This window comes from Arachis hypogaea, chromosome 2 (assembly GCF_003086295.3).
Source record: "Arachis hypogaea cultivar Tifrunner chromosome 2, arahy.Tifrunner.gnm2.J5K5, whole genome shotgun sequence".
In the NCBI taxonomy this organism is placed as follows: domain Eukaryota; kingdom Viridiplantae; phylum Streptophyta; class Magnoliopsida; order Fabales; family Fabaceae; genus Arachis; species Arachis hypogaea.
In genome coordinates this window covers 36,926,568-36,932,046 of record NC_092037.1, presented here as the reverse complement: position 1 = coordinate 36,932,046, position 5,479 = coordinate 36,926,568, and the positions used below count along the sequence as shown (strand labels likewise).

The following is a 5,479-nucleotide window of genomic DNA, read 5'->3' as shown; positions in this document are numbered from 1 at the left end:
TTCGAAAATCAATTAGTGTTTTTCAAAATGTTTTCAAAATCTTTTACTTAATTTTCGAAAATTACTTTCCCTCTTCTCACATCCTTCTATTTATGGACTAACACTATTCCTCAATGAACAATTCGAACCCTATCTCTCTTGATAATTCGAATTCTTCTACTTCTGCCTTCCATTTTTCTTTTCCTCTGACACCTCAAGGAATCTCTATACTGTGACATAGAGGATTTCATATTTTCTTGCTCTCTTCTCTTTCATATGAGCAGAAGCAAAGACAAAAGCATTCTTGTTGAGGCTGATCCTGAACCTGAAAGGACCTTGAAGCGAAAGCTAAGGGAAGCTAAGGCACAATTCTCTGTAGAGGACCTAACAGAAATCTTCAAAGAAGAAGAACTCATGGCAGCCGAAAACAACAACAATGCCAACAATGCAAGGAAGGTGCTGGGTGACTTTACTGCACCTACTCCCAACTTCTATGGGAGAAGCATCTCTATCCCTGCCATTGGAGCAAACAATTTTGAGCTTAAGCCTCAATTAGTTTCTCTAATGCAACAGAATTGCAAGTTCCATGGACTTCCATTGGAAGATCCTCATCAGTTCTTAGCTGAGTTCTTGCAAATCTGTGACACTGTCAAGACTAATGGGGTTGACCCTGAGGTCTACAGACTTATGCTATTCCCTTTTGCTGTAAGAGACAGAGCTAGGACATGGTTGGACTCACAACCTAAAGAAAGCCTGAACTCTTGGGAAAAGCTAGTCAATGCCTTCCTGGCAAAGTTCTTTCCACCTCAAAAATTGAGTAAGCTTAGAGTGGAAGTCCAAACCTTCAGACAGAAGGAAGGAGAATCCCTCTATGAAGCTTGGGAAAGATACAAACAATTAATCAGAAAGTGTCCCTCTGATATGCTTTCTGAATGGAGCATCATAGGTATTTTCTATGATGGTCTGTCTGAACTATCCAAGATGTCTTTGGATAGCTCTGCTGGAGGATCTCTTCATCTGAAGAAGACGCCTACAGAAGCTCAAGAACTAATTGAAATGGTTGCAAATACCCAATTCATGTACACCTCTGAAAGAAATCCTGTGAACACTGGGACTAATCAGAAGAAAGGAGTTCTTGAGATTGATACTCTGAATGCCATATTGGCTCAGAACAAAATATTGACTCAACAGGTCAATATGATTTCTCAAAGTCTGTCTGGAATGCAAAATGCACCAGGTAGTACTAAGGAAGCTTCATCTGAAGAAGAAGCCTATGATCCTGAGAACCCTTCAATGGAAGAGGTGAATTACATGGGAGAACCCTATGGAAACACCTACAATCCTTCATGGAGAAATCATCCAAATCTTTCATGGAAGGATCAACAGAGACCTCAACAAAGTTTCAATAATAATAATGGTGGAAGAAACAGGTTTAGCAATGGCAAGCCTTTTCCATCATCTTCTCAGCAACAGACAGAAAGTTCTAAGCAAAACACCTCTGACTTAGCAACCATGGTCTCTGATCTGATCAAAACCACTCAAAGTTTCATGACTGAAACAAGGTCCTCCATTAGAAATTTGGAGGCACAAGTGGGTCAGCTGAGTAAGAAAATTACTGAACTCCCTCCTAGTACTCTTCCAAGCAATACAGAAGAAAATCCAAAAGGAGAGTGCAAGGCCATCAACATGGCCGAATTTGGAGAGGAGGAAGAGGCAGTGAACGCCACTGAGAAAGAGCTCCATGGACGTCCACTGGCCTCCAATGAGTTCCTCAATGAGGAACCATGGGAATCTGAGGTTCAAAATGAGACCATAGAGATTCCATTGGACTTACTTCTGCCATTCATGAGCTCTGATGAGTATTCTTCCTCTGAAGAGGATGAGTATGTCACTGAAGAGCAAGTTGCTAAATACCTTGGAGCAATCATGAAGCTAAATGACAAGTTATTTGGAAATGAGACTTGGGAGGATGAACCCCCTTTGCTCACCAAAGAACTGGATGACTTGTCTAGGCAGAAATTACCTCAAAAGAGACAGGATCCTGGGAAGTTTTCAATACCTTGTACCATAGGCACCATGACCTTCAAAAAGGCCTTGTGTGACTTAGGGTCAAGTGTAAACCTCATGCTTCTCTCTGTAATGGAGAAGCTAGGGATCTTTGAGGTGCAAGCTGCAAAAATCTCACTAGAGATGGTAGACAACTCAAGAAAACAAGCTTATGGACTTGTAGAGGATGTTCTGGTAAAAGTTGAAGACCATTACATCCCTGCTGATTTCATAGTCCTAGAGACTGGAAAGTGCATGGATGAATCCATCATCCTTGGCAGACCCTTCCTAGCCACAGCAAAGGCTGTGATTGATGTTGATAGAGGAGAATTGATCATTCAAGTGAATGAAGAATCCTTTGTGTTTGAGGCTCAAGGATATCCCTCTGTCACCATGGAGAGGAAGCATGAAGAGCTTCTCTCAAAACAGAGCCAAACAGAGCCCCCACAGTCAAACTCTAAGTTTGGTGTTGGAAGGCCACAACCAACTTCTAAGTTTGGTGTTGAACCCCCACATTCAAACTCTAAGTTTGGTGTTGGGAGGTTCCAACATTGCTCTGAGCATCTGTGAGGCTCCATGAGAGCCCTCTGTCAAGCTACTGACATTAAAGAAGCGCTTGTTGGGAGGCAACCCAATGTTATATTTTATCTATTTTTCCTTTGTTATTTTATGTTTTTTGTAGGTTGATGATCATGAGAAGTCACAAAATCAATTGAAAAAGCAAAAACAAAATGAAAAACAGAAAGAAAAACAGCACACCCTGGAGGAAGAATCTGCTGGAGTTTAAACGCCAGTAAGGCTAGCAGATGGGCGTTTAACGCCCAGTCTGGCACCATTCTGGGCGTTTAACGCCAGAAAGGGGCACCAGACTGGCGTTAAACGCCAGTAAAGGGCAAGAACTTTGCGTTAAATGCCAGACATGGGCACCAGCCCGGCGTTTAACGCCAGAATTGGCACAAAGAGCAATTGTGCTCGCCACTTGGTGCAGGGATGACTTTTCCTTGACACCTCAGGATCTGTGGACCCCACAGGATCCCCACCTACCCCACCACTCTCTCTCTTCTTCACCCATTCACGAATCACCTCAACACCTCTTCCCCAAAAACCCTTCACCTATCAAATCCCATCTTTCTCTTCAGCACTCACATCTATCCTTCATAAAACCTCACCTACCTCACCATTCAAATTCAAACCACTTTCCCACCCAAACCCACCCATACATGACCGAACCCTACCCTCTCCCCACTCCTATATAAACCCATCTTCACTCCTTCATTTTCACACAACCTAAACACTACTTCTCCCCCTTTTGGCCGAACCACAAGGCCATATCCATCTCCTCTTTTTCTTCTTCTTCTACTCTCTTCTTTCTTCTTTTCCTCGAGGACGAGCAAACCTTTTAAGTTTGGTGTGGTAAAAGCATTGCTTTTTGTTTTTCCATAACCATTTATGGCATCCAAGGCCGGAGAAACCTCTAGAAAGAGGAAAGAGAAGGCAAAAGATTCTACCTCCGAGTCATGGGAGATGGAGAGATTCATCTCAAGGGTGCATCAAGACCACTTCTATAAAGTTGTGGCCTTGAAGAAGGTGATCCCTGAGGTCCCTTTCAAACTCAAAAAGAGTGAATATCCGGAGATCCGACATGAGATCCGAAGAAGAGGTTGGGAAGTTCTTACCAACCCCATTCAACAAGTCGGAATCTTAATGGTTCAAGAGTTCTATGCCAATGCATGGATCACCAAGAACCATGATCAAAGTGTGAACCCGGATCCAAAGAATTGGCTTACTATGGTTCGGGGGAAATACTTGGATTTTAGTCCGGAAAATGTAAGGTTGGCATTCAACTTGCCCATGATGCAAGGAGATGAACATCCTTACACTAGAAGGGTCAACTTTGATCAAAGGTTGGACCAAGTCCTCACAGTCATTTGTGAAGAGGGCGCCCAATGGAAGAGAGATTCAAGAGGGAAGCTGGTTCAATTGAGAAGGCATGACCTCAAGCCCGTGGCTAGAGGATGGTTGGAGTTTATCCAACGCTCAATCATTCCCACTAGCAACCGGTCTGAAGTTACTATAGACCGGGCTATCATGATCCATAGCATCATGATTGGAGAAGAAATAGAAGTTCATGAGGTTATATCCCAAGAACTTTATAAGGTGGCGGACAAGTCCTCTACCTTGGCAAGGTTAGCCTTTTCTCATCTTATTTGTCACCTCTGTTATTCAGTTGGAGTTGACATAGAGGGAGACATCCCCATTGATGAGGACAAGCCCATCACTAAGAAGAGGATGGAGCAAACAAGAGACCCCTCTCATCATCAAATCCCTGAGATGCCTCAAGGGATGCACTTTCCTCCACAAAACTATTGGGAGCAACTAAACACCTCCCTAGGAGAATTGAGTTCCAACATGGGACAACTAAGGGTGGAGCACCAAGAACATTCCATTCTCCTCCATGAAATTAGAGAAGACCAAAGAATCATGAGAGAGGAGCAACAAAGACAAGGAAGAGACATTGAGGAGCTCAAGCACTCCATAGGATCTTCAAGAGGAAGAACAAGCCGCCATCACTAAGGTGGACCCGTTCTTTAATCTCCTTGTTCTTTATTTTCTGTTTTCCGAATTTTAGTGCTTATGTTTATCTATGTTTGTGTCTTGTGATCATTAGTGTCTTAGTGTCCATGCCTCAAAGCTATGAATGTCCTATGAATCCATCACCTCTCTTAAATGAAAAATGCTCTTAATTGAAAAAGAGAAGAATTGCATGAATTTTGAATTTTATAACAGTTTAATTATTTTGATGTGGTGGCAATGCTTTTGTTTTCTGAATGTATGCTTAAACAGTGCATATGTCTTTTGAATTTGTGGTTCATGAATGTTGGCTCTTGAAAGAATGATGAAAAAGGAGACATGTTACTGAGGATCTGAAAAATCATAAAAATGATTCTTGAAGCAAGAAAAAACAGTGAATACAAAAAAAAATTCGAAAAAAAAGAGAAAAAGAAAGAAAAAGAAAGAAATAAAAGTGTGATCCAAGGCAAAAAGAGTGTGCTTAAGAACCCTGGACACCTCTAATTGGGGACTCTAGCAAAGCTGAGTCACAATCTGAAAAGGTTCACCCAATTATGTGTCTGTGGCATGTATGTATCCGGTGGTAATACTGGAAGACAGAGTGCTTTGGGCCACGGCCAAGACTCAATAAGTAGCTGTGTTCAAGAATCATCATACTTAACTAGGAGAATCAATGACACTATCTGGATTCTGAGTTCCTAAAGAAGCCAACCATTCTGAATCTCAAAGGATAGAGTGAGATGCCAAAACTATTCAGAGGCAAAAAGCTAAAAGCCCCGCTCATCTAATTAATACTGATCTTCATAGATGTTTTTGGAATTCATTGCATATTCTCTTCTTTTTATCTTATTTGATTTTCAGTTGGTTGAGGACAAGCAACAAT

The 5,479-nt window shown here is 41.9% G+C and overlaps 1 non-coding gene across 1 annotated transcript; it reads right to left on the bottom strand.

Annotated features, from left to right (window-relative positions):
• Nucleotides 1–798: 798 nt before the first annotated feature.
• LOC112763309 (small nucleolar RNA R71) lies at nucleotides 799–906 on the bottom strand. Its single transcript, XR_003182855.1, has one exon. It is a non-coding gene; the product is annotated as a small nucleolar RNA R71 (small nucleolar RNA).
• Nucleotides 907–5,479: the final 4,573 nt, after the last annotated feature.